The 18,403-nt window shown below is 43.1% G+C and overlaps 1 long non-coding RNA gene across 2 annotated transcripts; it reads right to left on the minus strand.

The window, feature by feature from the left end:
* Window positions 1-1,899: 1,899 nt before the first annotated feature.
* Window positions 1,900-12,962, minus strand: LOC309651604. 2 transcript variants are annotated; one of them, XR_014258247.1, is made up of 3 exons: window positions 12,865-12,962; window positions 9,636-12,125; window positions 1,900-8,794 (listed from the first exon to the last, which is right to left on the minus strand). It is a non-coding gene; the product is annotated as an uncharacterized lncRNA (long non-coding RNA). The 2 variants fall into 2 exon arrangements; XR_014258248.1 differs by having other exon boundaries at window positions 9,636-12,962.
* Window positions 12,963-18,403: the final 5,441 nt, after the last annotated feature.

Below are 18,403 nucleotides of genomic sequence, written 5' to 3' on the forward strand. Positions count from 1 at the left end.
CATTATCTTTCAATATTTCTTACTGCGTGAGATAGTTCCTCTCTGAGCAGAGATAGATGGTGTGTGTGTGTGTGTATGTGTGTATGTGTGTGTGTGTGTGTGTGTGTGTGTGTGTGTGTGTGTGGTGTGCCCCTTAGGGTCTGAAATTCCACCATTAGAGACTCTTTTTCTGTTTTAAGCTTGTCTTCTACACATGGGTTTCTTTTACGATCAAGAAGAGTGTGTGTTCAGAGTACTGACCCTTAAGTATTTCTTCTGTGATTAGAGGGATTTGAGCTGGTCTGTAAAGGTCCAGGGCCCTTGGGAAGAGGAGCGGGTAGGGAGAGAAAACACTAGTGGGTTTATTTGGAGACAGGAGGGATATTCACGTTCATTTGTTTGTTTCGTTCTTTTAGGCATCCATAATGATTCTCGTATTCCTACCATTGCCAGACATTTGGGATACAAAGGTCAGGAAGACAGGCAAAACAAATAGCTAAGCTACACAGGTGAGCAAGGTGAACAGTCAGAATGGAGTGCCCAGTTCTCCTTAGTCCAGGGTTGATAAATGGATTTGACATGAAGGCAGTGTTGGGGATGGTGGCACAGAGTTGATAGTTGAGTTTCAAAGGTTGAGGAAAAAATATAATTAAAAAAACTAACACAAATTATATTTGCTATGTACCTGACATTATACTAAGCATCTTACATTTTATCTCATGTAACCCTCACAAAAATACTGTAAGGAAAGTCCTAATATTATCCTTATTTTATAGTTAAGGAGACTGAGGCCCAGAGAAGTTAAGTAATTTTCTTAAGTCCCGCAACCAGAGAGAAGTACAGGTGGCGTCGGAGCCTGGGCAGCCGAGCCGCAGCGCTCATGGCTAAGGAGTCTAGCCACTAGGATGCATTACTGTGTGCAGTGGTGATTATCATTTCCATTAGGAAATACTTCAAATATCTAGAAAAATACAAAGAATAACGTAATGAAATCCCATGAATCCCATCATCCATCTCCATTGAATTCCAGTATTTTGCCTTGCTTACGTAGTATTTCTTAAAAAAAGAAAAGAAAAGAGGGAATTCCCTGGCGGCCCAGTGGTTGGGACTCCATGCTTTCACTGCCGAGGGCCTGGGTTCAATCCCTGGTTGGGGAACTGGGATCTCGCAGGCCATGAGGCGCGGTCAAAAAAAAAAAAAAAAGAAAGAAAGAAAGAAAAAAAGAAAGAAAAGCAATTATAGGTGCAGTTGAAGTCCACTTGTGTATTCTACACTGGACACATTCCTCTCTATCCCCTGAGGTAATACCTGCCCTGAATTTGTGTTTACATTTCCAAGGCATATTGTTATACTATTAAAGCATTTGCATGTACCCATATATAATATTGTTTTGCATGTTTTCAAACTTTACATACATAGTGTCATTTTACAGCTTGCTTTTGCATTCCACAGTCTATCTTTGAGATTTTTATCTATGTTGATTCCATAGTTCTCAGGTCATTTATTTAAAACAGCATATTATCAAATAGCATTTAAAATATCGTATAGAATTACATCATATGAATAATGCGCCATGTATAAATCTCTGGCTTAAGAAATATTTTGCATAAAATATTTTTACAGACAATGCTGCAATGCATTTTCTTGGCATGTTCTTTTTTGCACTCCATTGATAATTTTAGAAGGGGCATTGCTGCGGGGAAAGGCAGGACCGTTTTTAGCTTTATCTTGTGAAATTCCTCTCCAAAGGGATTGGCCAGCTGTATTCCTACCAGAAGTAAGTGACAGCCCTGTGGTTCTGCATCTTCCCAGTACTTGCTGTGATCAAACTCTGGGTACCAAATGACTTCTTACTGTCATTTTAATTGCATTCTCTGATTACTAGGGAAGTTGAACAGCTTTATAGTTTTTCTTTGTTTCTTGTGTGAATTTCCTACTTACTTACGTCCACTTTGATATTTATTCATTTGGTTTTTTTCTTAATTGATTTTAAAAATCAGAGTAAAATTGAATTTTTCGAGGAGGGGGTTTTGCAGTTCTAAGTTTTAACACATGTTAAAAAAAAGAAACCAATGAAATTAAAAGAAACTATGAGAATACTTTAAACTATAAATTCAGTGTCTTTAATAGATACAGGACTATTTGGGTCATCTATCTCTTCTTAGGTAAACTTTGTTAATTTGTGGCTTTCAAGGAATTGGTTCATTCTATCTAAATTGTCAAATTTATTCATGTAGAATTGTTCCTAGTATTCTCTTATTATTCTTTTAATTTCTGTGGGGTCTATAGGGGGATCCTTTCTTTTACTCCAGAAGTTGGTATGGTCCGCCCTCCCTATTGGCGGATGTGGAACCCATGGATTCAGAGAGCTTACTGTACTTTGCCATTTTATATAAGGGACTTGAGCATCCATAGACTTTGGTATCTGAGGTGAGTCTTGAAACGAATCCCTCCCAGATAACGATGGAAGACTGTAATTTGTGTCTTCTCTTCTGCTCCACCCCCTTTTTTGTTACTCTAGCTAGAGATTTATCCACTTTTATTGCAGTTTTCAAAGAATCAGCTTTGAGTTTCATCCTTGATGTTCTCTATTGTTTTTGCTTTTAATTTCATTGGTTTCTTTTTTGTCTTTATTCTTTCCTTCATTCTAATTGTTTTGGGTTTACTTTGCTCTTCTTTTTCTACTTTCTTAATGTGGGAGTTTAGAATATTGCCTTGAGATCTTCCTTCATTTCAATTATTAATAGAAGCATTTAACAGTATACATTTCCCTCTAAGCATGGCTTTAGCTGCATCCCACAAATTCTGATATGTAGTGTTTTCATTCAGGTCAAAGTATTTTTTAATTTCCCTCAAGACTTCCTCTTTGACCCATGGATTATTATGTTGTTTAATTTCCAAGTGTTTGGAGTTTTTCCAGTTATCTTTCTGTTATTGATTACTAGTTTAATTCCATTATGGTCAGAGAACATACTTTGTATGATTTCAAGTCTATTATATGTATTGTTTTATGACTCTAGATATGATCTATCATAGTCAAATATATATGTGCATTTGAGAAGAATTTATTCTCTTCTTGTTGAGTGGAGTGTTCTGTAAATATCAATTGGATCAGTTGCTAGATGGAATAGTTCAGTTCTTCTGTATATTTGCTGATTTTCTGTTGGCTTGTTTATCAATTACTGAGAGAGGAGTGTTGAAGTCTCCAACTATAGCTGTGGATTTGTCCAATTCTCTCAATTCTATCGGCATTTGCTGCATGTATTTTGAAGCTCTTTTGCTAAGTGCATACACATTTAAAATTGTTACATCTTCTTGGTGAATTGATTCTTTAATTATTGTATATTGCTCCTCTTTATTCTTGGAAATTATCCTTGCTATGCAGTCTCTTTTGTCTAACATTAATACAGCCACTTCACCTTTCTTTTGATCAGTGTTTGCACGGTATTTCTTTTTCCATTGTTTTACTTTTAACGTACATATACCACATATTTGTAGACAGCAAATAGTTGGATCTTGTTGTTTGCTTCATTTTAAATTGAATCTGACAATCCCTGTCTTTTTAGACAACTTTTATTTCATATGTGTATTGATATGTTTAAAACTAGGTCAACATTTTTAGTATTTTGTATTCCAGTTTATCTGTTGAGCTTTTAACTATGTCTCTTTGCATAGTTTTAAATAATTGTTTTCAGTGATTTCTCCAGGGATTATAATATATATTTAATATTTTACCGGTTCATGTAACATGTAGAAATCTTACCACCCTATAGGTTCCTTTACCCTCTCCCTTCATCTTATAGTTGTCATGTGTATCACATCTATGTGCACCAGAAATTCACTGAACCATGTTATAATTTTTGCTTTCAATTGTCATACATATTTTAAAGAACTTAAGAGGAGACAAATACTCTATTCTATTTACCATTTTTTTCTTTCTTCATTCCTGATGCCCTAAGTTTCTTTTAGGTATCATTTTCCTCCTAGCTTGAAGAATTTTCTTTAGCATTTATTTTATTTTTATTTATTTTTGGTTGTGTGGCATCTGGGATCTTAGTTCCCCGACCAGGAATCGAACCTGCGCACCCTGCACTGGAAGTGTGGCGTTTTAACCACTGGACTGCCAAGGAAATCCCTTTAGTATTTATTTTAGAACAAGTCTGCTGATGACAAATTATCTTAATTTTCTTTTATTTAGTCTTAGTTTTCTTTTATTTATTCTTTATTTCACTCTCATTCTTGAAGAATATTTTCACTGGATTTAGAATGCTTTTTAAAAAACTGAGGTAAAATTCATGTGATAGATAATCTACCATTTAAACCATTTTAAACTGCACAATTTAGTGGCTTTTAGTACATTCGTAATATTGCTCAACCATCACCAGTATCTACCTCCAAAACATCTTCATTACCCCAAAAAAGAAATTCCACTCATTAAGCAGTTTCTCCCTATTTCTCCCTCTCCCCGTTCCCACTAATCTACTTTCTGTCTTAATGGATTTACCTATTCTGGACATTTCATATAAATGGAGTCATACAATATGTGACTTTTATGTTTGGCTTCTTTCACTTGGCACAGTGTTTTCAAGGTTTATCCACGTTGTAGCTTGTATCAATATTTCATTCTTTCCCATGATTAGATAATGTTCCATTGTATGGATATTTCACATTTTGTTTTTCCATTCATCAGTCGACAGACATTTGGGTTGTTTTCACTTCTCAGCTATTATGAATAATGCTGCTATGAACATCTGTGTACAAGTTTTTGTGTGAACACCTGTTTTCAATTCTCTTGGATATAGATCTAGGAATAGAATTGCTAGGTCATATAATAATTCTATGTTTAACTTTTTGAGAAGCTGCCAAAATGTTTTCCACAGTGGCTGCACCATTATATATTCCCACCAGCAAAGTATGAGGGCTCCAATTTTTCCACATCCTTACGAACACTTGTTATTTCCTGTTTATTTTATTTTATTATAGCCAACCCAATGGATGTGAAGTGGTTTCTCACTGTTTTTTAATTTGTATTTTCCTAATAACTAATGATGTTGAGTATCTTTTCATGTGCTTATTGGCCATTTGTATATCTTCTTTAGATAAATATCTGTCCAAGTCTTTTGTCCATTTTTGAATTGGTTTATTTGTCTTTTTGTTGTTGAGTTGTAAGAGTTCTTTATATATCATAGATACTAGATATATGATATATAAATATTTTCTCCTAGTCTGTAGATTGTCTTTTCATTTCCTTGATAGTGTCTTTTGATTTAAAGAAGTTTAAAATTTTGATTAAGTCCAATTTATCTATTTCTTATTTTGTTGCTTATGCCTTTTGTGTCATATCTAAGACTTTATTACCAAATTTAAGATCACAGAGAGCTACATCTATATTTTATTCTGAGAGATTTATTGTTTTAACTCTTGTAGTTGGGTCTTTGGTCTATTTTGAGTTATTTTTTGTATATAACGTGAGGTAAGATCCCAATTTCAGTCTTTTGTATTTTTGGTTATCTAGTTGTTCCAGTACTATTTGTTGAAGACTATTCTTTCCTCCATGCAACAGTCTTGACACCCTTGTCAACAATCAATTGACTATAGATAAATGGGTTTATTTCTGGACTCTCAGTGCTATTCCCTTGATCTGTATGTTTATCCTTATGCCAGTACTACACTGTTCTTTTTTTTTATTGAAATATAATTGATTTACAATGTTTCAGGTGTACCGCAAAGTGATTCAGTTATATATATGTATATGTATATATAATATATAATATATATTATGTAGAATATATATAATAAAGAGTATATATATTTTCAGATTCTTTTCCATTATAGGTTGTTACAAGATACTGAATATAGCTCCCTGTGCTATATAGTAGGTCCTTGCTGTTTACCTATTTTATATATAGTATTATGTATCTGTTAATTCCAAATTCCTAATTTACACCCCCCCTTCCCTTCAATAAGTTTGTTTTCTATGTCTGTGAGTTTATTCCTGTTTTGTAAATAAGTTCATTTGTATCATTTTTTTTGATTCCACATATAAGTGATATCATATGATATTTGTCTTCCTCTTTCTGACTTACTTCACTTAGTATGATTATATCTAGGTCCATCCATGTTGCTGCAAATGGTATTATTTCATTCTTTTTTATGGCTGAGTAATATTCCATTGTGTGTGTGTGTGTGTGTGTGTGTGTGTGTGTGTGTATCACATCTTTTTCCATTCGTCTGTTGAGTACTACACTTTTTTGATTACTGTAGCTTTGCAGTAAGTTTTGAAAGTGGGAAGTATGAGTCCTCCAACTTCATTTCTCTTTTTCTTTTTTTTTTAAGATTTATTATTTATTTATTTATTTATTTAATTTAGTTTTGGCTGTGTTGGGCCCTAGTTGCGGCATGTGGGATCTTTTGTTGCAGCGGGCAGGTTCTTTGTTGTGGTGTGTGGGCTTCTCTCTAGTTGTGGCATGTGGGTTTTCTCTTCTCTAGTTGTGGTGCACAGGCTCCAGGGAACATGGGCTCTGTAGTTGTAGTGTGTGGGTTCCAGAGTGCGTGGGCTCTGTAGTTTGTGGCATGTGGGCTCTAGTTGAGGTGCCCAAGCTCAGTAGTTGTGGCACGCAGGCTTAGTTGCCCCGTGGCACGTGGGATCTTAGTTCCCTGACCAGGGATCCAACCTGCGTCCCCTGCATTGTAAGGCAGATTCTTTGCCATTAGACCACCAGGAAAGTCCCTATTCCTCTTTTTCAAAATTGATTTGGCTATTAAAGGTCCCTTGTAATTCTGTATGAATTTTAGGGTCGGCTTGTCTATTTCTGACAAAATATACAGTTGAAAGTTTGATAAGCATTGTGTTGAATTGGATATAGAATTCTTGGTTCAGTTTCTTTCCTTTTAGCACTTGAAAAATGTTGTTCCTCCTCCTTCTGGCCTCTATGGTATCTGATGAGAAATCTTCAGTCATTCAAATCAGAGAGTAACAAACAGGAAATTTGCCCCCCATTCTGGAGACCACCGCTCCTATGTGTCCCTCAGGGCTTTGGCACTTGCCAGTATCATGCCATCACTTTGGTAATACCTGGCGATTGGAGTGGGAGAGAGCTAAAAAAGAGAACAGCAATAACAAAAATACTGAACCCTTTCTGACCCTTTCCCCCTTCTACAGACCAGGAAAAGCTTTCCCTGGGAGCTCTTTCTGTCCTCATCTGGTATGTACTTCTGGGTTTCAGGTTTCCTTCAGGTCAGGTGATATCAAAGGGGAAAAGTAGGTACCCTCACCACTGACTGGGTAGAACTTTGAATTCTCGCATCCTTCTCCCATCAGCCTATTATCACTTACTTTTCAGTGTCCTTGGAGAGCTAACTGCCCCACACAATCTGTGTGGGATTTGTGGTTGCATTCAATGGCGGAGGCAGGCAGGGCATGCTTACTCCATCCACTGGAAATGGAACCTCTCTTAAACTGATCTTTAAGAGGTCCTTATAAAGTATGGATAAAATACTGATATTAAACTATTTTTTTAAAATTGAAGTATAGTTAATGTACAATGTTGTGTTAGTTTATTAAACTCTTTCTTTTTCTTTCTTTCTTTCTTTCTTTTTTTTGGCCACGCTACGCAGCTTGTGGGATCTCAGTTCCCTGCCAGGGATTGAACACGTGCCCTCAGCAGTGAAAATGCGAGTCCTAACCACTGGACCACCAGGGAATTCCCTAAACTCTTATTGTGTGTGCTGCACATATCTTTTCCTAGTTCTGGTCTTTAAATTTTTAGAGGTTTTCTCTTCTTTAATGAAGCTTTACATCTTATTATAGTCAGATTTATCAATCATTTCCTTTATGGGTCAGGCTTTTATTTTCTGTTTAAGTACTCCTTTTCAATACTGAGGTCATAAAGGTATCCTACTGTATTTTCTTGTTTCCTCTTACATTTTCTTCTGAAGATTAAAAATTTTTCTTTTTTATATTTATGTCTTTTGAATGCCTGGAATTTATGTGTTCTATATGGTGTGAAGTAGACATCTAATTTTTTTTCCAGGTGAATAATCAGTGCCCTATTACCATTTACGAAATAATTCATTCTTTCCCTACTGATGTTTAGGGATATCTCCTCTGTCATATATCAAATTTCCAAAGGTATGTGGGTTTCTGAGCTCTTTATTCTATTTCATTGGTCTGATTGTCTATTCCTACTCAGTTATCTTATTGAAATAACTATCATGGATTTAGAAGATGTTCTCTCACCTTGCTTTTCAAAATTGTTTAGCTTTTCTTGACACTTGATCTTTCACATGGATTTTAGGATAAGATTGTCAAGTTACAAGAAAAATCTGGTTGGGATTTTGATTGGCATTGCATTGAATTAATATATTGTTTGGGATAATTGATATCTTTACAAGACTGAGTCCTCCTCTCCATAAACATGATATACCTATCCATTTATTCAAGTCTCCTCTTAGGTTTTTAATAATGTTTTATAATTTTCTTCAGAAGACAAATCTTTTATTAGAAATATTCCTGGATACTGGATCATTTTTGTTGTTACTGTGAATATCATGTTTTTAAAAAATTAGATTTCCTTGCTGAGCTCTACTATTAGTTTTAATAGTTTGTCAGGTTTTTTTGGATTTTCTATATACTATCATATTATCTGTACATAGTGATATTTTTGTCTCTTCCCCCAACCCCCAATACTTACATATCTTCTTTCTCTTCTTTCTTTTCTTGCGTAGGCTAGGACCTCTAGTAGTTGGGTAGAAGCAGCAACAACAGGCATCTTTGTCTAGTTCTTGAACTTAATGGCAATGCTTTTAAGTTTCCCTACAAAAGTGATTTTTCCTCTAAGTTTGATAGATGACTTTTGTCAGGTTAAGGACATTGACTTCTGTTCCTACTTTCTTTTAAAGTCATGAATGAGTTTGAATGTTCTTAACTCTTCATTATAGGAAAATTAAACATATAAAAACACACAGACTAGTATAATAAACCTCTGTCTACGCATTACACAGCCTCAATAACTGCTGGCGCATGGTCAATCTTGTTTTATCCATACTCTGCTAACTTCTCCCCATTCTGTGTCATTTGAAACAAATGTCAGACATTACACCATGTTATCTGTAAACATTTTAGTGTCTATCCCTAAAAGATAAGAATTCTTTAAAAAAGAAAAATAACTGTAGTGCTATTACCAAACAAATTTAACAAGAAATCCTTCCCATTATTAACTATGCAATCTTTGTTTGTGTACCCAATTGTATGAGTATTGAACTTCAGTAAATATTTTTTCGGAATCTATTGTGCTAATTAAGTGGGTTTTTTCTCTTTTAATCTGTTAAATTAGCAAACTTTAATAGATTTTCTGTTGAACCATTCCATTTTTGAATTACTGAGACAAACACAACTAGGTCATGCTTTATTTTTAATATATATTTCCTAGAATTTAATTTGTTAACATTTCTATATCTGCATCTATGATTATAAATGATATGCTTCTAAATTTTTTCTGTTTATTCTGTGCTTATTGGGTTTTGGTATTAAAGTTAAGATTCTTATAAAGTAAGTTGAGTAGCTGTATTTGTTGGGGTAAAAGCTAAGCTCCTATGACAAAAAAGCCACACAAGTACAGGTGCTTAAGTAAGATGGAAGTCTCTTTCTCACTCACAGTCTGGAAATGAATGGTCCAGGCTGGTGGGGCAGATCTCCTCCGTGTAGTCATGTGGCGACCCAGGGGTTTTCCATTTTATGTTTCTGTCATCTCCTAAGGTATCTGTCTTCATCTACGTGGTCAAAGGTGGCTCAGTTCTGTGTCTGTGTTCCAGCTGATGGGAAGGGGAAAATAAGAAAGTGGAGGACAAGCGATTACCTTTTAAGCAAGTATTGTGTTCCTGAAATTCATATGTTGAAGTTCTAACCCTCAGTACTTCAGAATGTGACCTTATTTGGAACCAGTGTCATTGCAGATATAATTGAGCAAACTAATAAAGGGGTTGCAGTTGAGATGAAGGGATACAGGGAGAATGCCACGCGAACATGAAGACAGAGATTGGCCAAGGAATACCACAGATTTCCAGTAAACTATCAGAAGTTAGGAGAGAGGGATGGAACAGATTTTCCCTCATAACCCTCAGAAGGAACCAACTGCAATGACTCCTTGATCTCAGACTTCTAGCTTCCTTCTACTGTGAGAGAATACATTTCTGTTGCTTAAGTCATCCAGTTTGTGGTACTTTGTCACAGCAGCCCTAGGGAACTAATACAGCAAGTGGTAGAGAAGTAGCCAACCACTTCTGCTCATAATTAAAGGTGGGAATTTAGTCATATGGCCACGCCTAGTTGCAAGGGAGGCTGGGAAACATAGCCTATAGGTGGCTGATCCTGTGTCCTGCAAAAATTTTATCAGAACGAGGATTGGGGGGATGACATTTGTTTAAGAATTTTCTCGTGCCTTAAAGTTTAAGAAAATGAGCTTCTAAAACCATCTGAGCCAGATATCTTTTAGGGTGAGAGACCTCTGATTATCAATTTAAAATTTTTAATAGTTTATTTAGGCTTTCTAGTTATTTTTGCACCAACTTTGGTAATTTATTTATTTCTAGAAAATTATCCATTTCATCTGAGTTTTCAAATACACAAAGTCATTCACTGTATTTGAAAATCTTCTGTGTAGGTGGAGACTGTACTTTTTTTATTCCTAATTTTGTTTGTTAGTGGATCTTTCTTTCTTTCTTTTTTAATGGTCAGGTGTGCTAGAGATTTGTCTGGTTTATAATTTTCTTTCAAGGACCAGCATTTTACATTGATCCTTTCTGTTGTTTCTTTGGGTTTTTGTTTCGGTAATTTCTGCTCTTATCTTTTTTGTTGTTGTTGTTTCATCTTTGCTTGAAATCATACATACATATAAATGAAAAAGTTAAGTAGTTCTGTAAGTCTTGTTATGAAAAACAGTGGACCCCTACTCCCTGCCTCTCCTTTCCCCTTCTCCAGAGGCAACGTTTTTCAACTCTTCTGATTTTTTTGGCATTTACCTCTATATCGCTAAATAATATGCTTCTATTCCTGTCTCTTTATTTTTCAGCTCTAGGTATTATTGATAGACTTCCCTCCATGGACAATAAGGCTTTAGGGCTCTCTCCCTTCCTTCTCACCACATGCAGATAATCTTTTGTCCCTTTATCCTCCCAATACCATTGTAGTGGGGCTGGTGAGATTGCAGAGATAAATTTGGGAGATAAATAGGAGGTGGCGGATTGGATGGATGGCAAGGATGATTTTTAGTTTCTGGGAGACTGGTGGAAGGTGGTGTAATTTGCTGAGCTTAAGGCATGCAAAAGAAGTGGCAGGTTTGTGGGAATTCATTTTATTTCACCATTTTGTCAGTGGGTGGCTCTGTGTGTCCTCTCCCGAGGTTCTGGTCCTGACTCACCAGACAGACACCTGTTCCTGAGTCCCTGCTGATGGGGGCTGGAACCTGGGAAGACGGGGATGGGTGGGGGATGAGCTAGTAGACAGGTATGCCCTCAGGCTGAGCTCTTTGGAGTGAGCGTTCATCAGTGTACAGGAAATGCTAGTTCTCAGGCTGGCGTTTCCTGCCCACAGGTTGTGCTGCTGCCTGGATTCTGCCAGAAGCTTGGGCCCCTTAGAGAAAACTAAGGTATGGGAGGCAGAGAGAGTCAAGCATTTGCGAAATAAATAGAGACACATAGAGACAAACAGATAGACCTAGGAGCAGTCTTACCTTCCTGGTTGGTCAGAATTCAGTCCTTTGCCCCCTGACTAGCAACTTTGCTTTTAAAGGTCCTTCATTACCTGGGATCCAGCCTCCTACTGTAGGTCTCCCCCGTGGGAGAAATCCATAGGAAGGGAAGATAATTAGAAAATCCAGAGGCTGGATACAAATGAGCCTTGGAGTTAGGAGGATAAACTGCCTTCTCCGTGATCCCACAGACGATGCTGGCTTGGGGGGGAGGGGACTGGGAGGGGTCTGCGATGGCTCCTCCTTCTGTCTCTTCTCTCTCCCACCTACTCTCAACCTCTTCCTGAGGCTCCAGTCCTCCCCCGGCCCAGGCTGTTATCTGACTTCACAGCAGTCAGAGCAGGTTCCAGAAACATCACTGGAGTCCGGCGGAGTCAGCTCAGATCCCAGAAGTTCACTCTGCGGAGGGTCGAAGCCCGGGGTTAGGGTTAGGTTCCCCAGCGAGTGTGGGGAATATAGACTGAAACACAGCACGTTATGTCTGGGCCTCGCCCTAAGCTCTGATGGAAGCAGATAGGTACTGCTGTCACGGTCTTGTTCACGCTCTTACTCTTATTATTTATTTTAGGCAGAAACAGAATAATAGAATGTTAGGAGCTGTGAAATCATAATCCAACCCCGCATTCCATACGTGAGGCTCAGGGAGGTTAAGTCACTCATTCGAGGTCAAACCAGGGACATTTCACTTTGCTCTCCCCTTCCTCACCCCACCCCCGGCTCCCAAAGGGCTTTGGGGCCAACACAGTGAGCTTGGGGGTACCCAAGATATGGGGGTACCCATATCTGCCAGTGGAGATATGGACAACCTTTGTGGGCAGGGCTGAGAGTCCCTGCGTCCCATGGGGACAGGCAGTAAGGGATCAGAGTTTGGGGGCTCATCAAAGTCTGGGGTCCACGCGTTTGTCCGTAGCCACAAACACAGGATGGGCTGCTTACATTCAGCGGGTCTCACCCCTGCAGGCCCCTGCACCTGGGATTGGAAGAATGAATAGCGACCTTGTTTGGTAGGAATTTCTTTCCTCTGCTGTTTGCTTTGGGTTTTTTCCCCTCTCCATTTCTGGCTGCTAACCCAATATTTGGCTTTCTGTGAGCACTAAATATAATTCTTCATTTAACCTCCAGAATCATGGTTTCCTACCTGCTTCCCACGACCGGATCCACAGCCTGGAATGAAAACAGAACCCAGAGGGCATCAGCGGCTCAGGGCTGGGGGTGGGAGCGGTTCCGGGGAGGGGGAGGAGCAGAGGCAGGGAGGCAGGGAGGCTGGGAGGGAGAGAGGGAGGGAGCGTCCACCCACGCCGGGTGTCTTAGCGAGGGAGGCGACGCACTGGCTTTTGTCCCTGCTCCCTGAAACCCGGGTCTTGATCCTCTCGTTCTTACCCAAAAGGGTGCCTTGTTCCCACCGACAGCACCTTCACACACCCCGGCATTCCAGGACCAGGGGATAGTGAGGGGGGGCTGGGGCCCAGGGAAAACAAACAAAACCTACTCGGGACGCGCACGGATGCTGTAGGATGGGGGGGGGGGTTCCGTGCGGGCTCCCCACCTTCCTGCTCTCCTCACTGTGACCAGTCAGGGCAAGTGAGAGCTCCATTGAACTGGGCAGTGGAAAATTCCCCCCAGATTCTCCTGGGGAGGAGCCGGAGCAGCTACTATTGAACACCAGGGCTTGTCAGGCACCTGGTCCTCAGGTCCCCCGCCGGTTAAGCCCCAGCTGCGGAGGAGGAGGCCGGGCGGGAGGGAGCGCCTGGAGCCCGGCCCCCCAGCACTGGCCCGCGCTAATGCCTGTTGCAAATCTCCTCTGAAATCAGACGCGGTTTTGCAGACTGGGGAGCCCGTGGTAGTACATTTCGTCTCCCTCTGGTTGAGCAGGAAAACAGGAGACAGAGCTTCCTACCGCCTTCCTTTACAGCCTCGGCGTATTTTCGACACCCAAATCACTCCAGAGAGCGGGGCTCAAAGCAGATGCGGTGAAGCCGCGGCAGCGCTTCCTGCCGGGGCGGGGAGGCGGCGCTCGGGCTCACACCCGGCTGACCTGGGGACCTGGGGGCCTGGGGAGAGGGGGGCAGGCCTGAAATGTGCCTGGCACCCCGGGGGGCCATGTCGGGGCCTGGGGTGGGCGGTGGGCGGGCAGGGCAGGGGGCGATGGGATAAGCGGGCAATTCTGACCTTCCTCTGCGCTCATCCCCTTCCTCACCTGAACCCACCTTCATCTTCACGGCTGTCCGTGGCGCACACTCGCCAGGCGGGGCCCCGTGGGAGCTGCTGAGAGGACACAGGAGGCATAAGGGCCCCGCCCTCGGTTCCACAAGGAAGAGACAGGACCGCAGGGCCTGCAGCAAAACTCAGAAAGCAGTCAGTGCCCTAATAGGTACAGAGAAGTGCCCTGGGGATTCAGCCTCTCTCGCAGGGGGCAGAGGGGGCGTCCTCAGAGGTGGGAGGTGATGGTGATGTTGGGGTCTCTGGCAGGAGCCCCCTCCCTACAAGGCTGACCTGGGTTTGTGGGGACCCCCCTCCCCCCAACTAAAACCTGCCCAGAGCAGCTGCTTTTTGCTCTTAGATGAGTCAAACCCGGGCGGCAGGGGCTGCCTTCTGTTAGGAGCTGCAGGGCTTCTTTAAGGTGGCATCAGGCAGGCATCACCCCTCTGCCTGCCCCACTGTTCCGTCAGAGTGAGAGTGCTTTGGGCATCGGTTCAGCTCTCACCTCTTCTGACAGGGTCACATGGCTCTTCCTGTAAGACCTCAGCAGATTTTGCTGATCTGACTGACTAGCCTTGTCGGGGGGAGGGTCCGCTGACCCGCTTCCCACTCCCAGAACAGAGCATGTGCTTAATCTTCCCTGGGGGGGGGGTCCGCCACGTGAAGCCTGGCTCCCCTGCCACCTCTCCAGCCCCAATCTATCTCTACACCCCACCGCACCATGGGGAGGTCTCTCCCTGTTCCCCATGGCCCGTGATGTGGGCACTGCTTCATCCCACCCGACATCCATAGAGGGTGATCTGGGTACCAGGACATGGAGATGAAGCAGGACACCCCGCCGCCCTCGAGGATGTCACAGCCCGTTGACGTTTGGCTAGTGCTTTCCAGGTTACAGCGCACTTAGACTTATGCACGATTCCCCTCTGCACTGGGCTGGGAGGTGGGGTGCGGAGGTACCATTACTACCCGCAGTAAACAGGCAGGTGACACAGAGCTCAGATTCTCAATGGTTTGCCCACATTCTTCCCATCATGGGTGGGAGTTGCTTTCGAGTCTTACTCTTGCCACGGTGATCTTGGGCAACTTTCTCCTCCGTGAAAGACCAGCCTCATTGGGTCGTTGTAAAGATCAGTCGTGTGACATAGCATATGTCTGGCACATAGGGGGCACACTGTGAGGTTAGATTTCCTTTCTTGGGCAGAGGAGTACATCGTATGTGTATGTGAAGCTCCCTGAACGTTGACTGAGACCAAATTCCTGCTCCCATCCCTCTCCCCTTGCTTTGGTTCTTTCTGACCGTGAGGAGGGCTGGGCTAGGTCGGGGGAGGCAGGAGCGTGGTGCCCGCAGGGTGGGAGAGAATCTGGGTTTTATTAACCGCATCCTTGTCTCATCCCAGTGGGCGGAGGCTGGGCAGGTGGGTGTCCCAACCCGCCTGCTGGCAGAGGCAGCTTATGGATTTGGTGACAGATTCCTCTGAGGAGATGAATGAAGCAATTGTGTGCTTGGTGTAGAAAAGATCCCAGATAGAGGAGATGTTTTCAATGGCAATAACCCTGAGATGTAGTATTTCACCGAGTCAACAAACAGCGTTATCGGCCCCGGCTTCCCTTTGATGGGCCTGCGAGCACTTGTAAGCCTCCGGAGCGGTTCTTGGCACGGAGGGACCATGTCTAAAAGCTTTTATTCTCTTCTTCGTTTTAATCACCCCTCCTACCTCCTGGAGGGATTCCTAACACACATTCTTGGACAACAAAGGCTGTTAACGGAATCCCAGTGGGTGAGGTCCCAAATCAGAAAGATAGCTTTCACACAGCGCCATAGATGCCCCTCCTGGATCAGCCTTCATTTTTCAGAAACATCTGATGCCCAGGTTCAAACAGTGAGGCGTTTAGTGGGCTTTGTGGGGAGAAAGGCCCTCCTCACCTGCTTGTCAGAGTTTAAGAGGATAGCTAAGGGCTGGCCATGGGCAGAGAACGACTTGCAAAATGTTTGCTTGGTGAATACTGGACTTTTAAAAAGTTTCCATTGGAAGCCGGAGGTGAGGGTGGAGGGTCCAGAGAGGCGTGTTACCCGGGCTTGTCAACAATGGAGGGCAGGCCACACAATACGAGGCCCCATTTCATGCTGTTGAGAACTGCGTGTGAGAAAGCACTTAGCAGAAAGCAGTCCTGATGGACAGCCACAGAGCAGCAAGGATGTGATCAGGGTGAGGGTAGGGGGGTGAGGGGTGGGATTTGGAAACTGGAGGAGAAGGCAATGCTGGCCTAGAGATATCCAGGGGAAAACTACCGTCTCTTTCAAAGACTTAGAAGCCCCTTCCATCCTGCCTTAGGCATCTGAAGAAGATACCCCAAGACCAAATGTTCTGGTATTACCAGAGATTGCTCAGGGATTGCTGTGAGAATGAGCGAGCTTGGCCTTGGAGATAGATGACCCTCCTGCTCCCAGGCTCTGTCTGGGTGGTGTCTTGGCCCACGGTGCCCTTTCATTGACACCACAGCCAGGCAGGGCAGCATGGCGGCCCCTGGGGTGGGGGAGTGAGGTCAGAAACAGAAACTGTAATTAAATCTTTTTTTACCCACCTCACCCCCAGCAGGAAGTTATTCTTGGTGCTCAGTGAGGGGGAAGAAGGGGCGGAGTATGAGCTAAAAGGCCGCTTTTGACCTTGTGGCCTTCCTGGTGATTGGGTGGAGAGGTTTTTAGATTGAAGAAGAGATTTCCTTGATCATCTTCTGAAAATAGTAACCGGGACCTCTAGTTTGACTCTTTCCAGATTCTCCTGCTGCTTTGGGGCAGAGAAGGCCAAAGCATTGCGTGTAGACATCCTCCAGCCAACTGCAGCTCCCGGTCCTCTTTCCTTGGACGTCAGGGTTGGATGTGGACCACATCCTGGAGACACAAACGGAGTCGCCTCACTTGTGTGGGCGGAGGCAGGTGCGGCTGTGGTGAGCCAGGGGCTGTGTTTTCCAGATTGGTGGCTTGTGTTTTGGTGGAGCGGGTCTTGGAAACATGCTTGTCCGCAGCTCCTCCACCTCTTCCTCCCCTAGAGTCAGACGAGGGCAAGAAGTTCAGGCCTGAGGATGCTGAGCGAGAAAGCAGAGGCAGGGGATTAGCTGTTTTGCCAGGACTCTCCTTCCTGTCCTTCCTTCCAGGGGCTGTTGGGAAGAGCGGTCCATCCCTCCTCCGTCATCCCCTTGTGTGTTCTCCACTCCATCAGTCCCCCAGCCCTCTCCCTTTCCCCCCAAACTGGAGCCAGGGCCAAGGAAGCGTGGCCAAGAGTGCAACTGGGTCCGGTCTCCTGCAGAAAGGATTCCAGCATCGCCTTTTCGACCAAAGCCAAAGTCTGGGGGAAAAAAAAAAAAAAAGGACGTGGGGTCCAAGTTCTTGGAACAGGGACTGCAAACACTTTACCTTCCAGAAGAAAAATTACCAGCCACTGAGGGAGCTGCCTCCAAAATGAAGACTTAGGATCCTGTTCTTCTGCTGCAGCTGCTCCTTGGGGCAAAATTCTCTTCTACTTGCATTTTTATAAAAAATTTAATGGGGGAGCATCTCTCCCCTTCAGTTCCTTCCTCTTGGAGCTCACCCTCCTCCCCCCACCGGTGGAGCCAGCTGGAGCCTGAAGCGTTTCCCACACGTGTATATGCAATTTCCTTTCCACGGTGAATAGTTAGTCATCCTGACTGTGGCAGCACATCTGACATCACTGGCATCTCAGCAGTGGATGAACTGGCTGGGGAGGGAAGGAGAGTTCTGGCAGGGCCCTCATCCTTGATGGTGGCTGGCGGGGGCTGTCCAGTCCTGCCCTCACATCCAGGGTACCTCCCCTCCTCATCCTTCATTTCCAAACACTCTCCAGTCCTGCTGTCCTATCCTCTCTCTCTTTTTTTAAAAAAAATTTATTTGTTTTATTTATTTATTTTTGGCTGCATTGGATCTTCGTTGCGGTGCGCAGGCTTCTCATTGCAGTGGCTTCTCTTGTTGCAGAGCATGGGCTGTAGGCACGTGGGCTTCAGTAGTTGTGGCACGTGGGCTCAGTAGTTGTGTCTCGCGGGCTCTAGAGCACAGGCTCGGTAGTTGTGGCGCACAGGCTTAGTTGCTCTGCGGCATGTGGGATCTTCCCCGACCAGGGCTCGAACCCGTGTCCCCTGCATTGGCAGGCGGATTCTTAACCACTGCGCCATCAGGGAAGCCCTGTCTTATCCTCTTTAATATTGCTCACTCTATCCTCTTCTCCATCCCTGGCCACCATCACCACCATCACCTGGATGAGGCCTCCCAAGTCCCTGTGAGAGCCTCCCCTGCTCTTGTCGCCTGCTCCTGGCTCCTTCACTGCATCCCCACTCTGAGGCCAGAGTGAGTTTCCTAAAATTCACTGTGGCCATGTGATTCCCTGTACTCACACATATGCACTTCTGCTCACACATACTGTCCAAAGCCTAGGCATGGTTTGACTCCCTTTGGGTACCACAATTTC

The sequence above is a fragment of the Balaenoptera physalus genome, assembly GCF_965194825.1.
Source record: "Balaenoptera physalus genome assembly, chromosome: 21".
Lineage (NCBI taxonomy): Eukaryota > Metazoa > Chordata > Mammalia > Artiodactyla > Balaenopteridae > Balaenoptera > Balaenoptera physalus.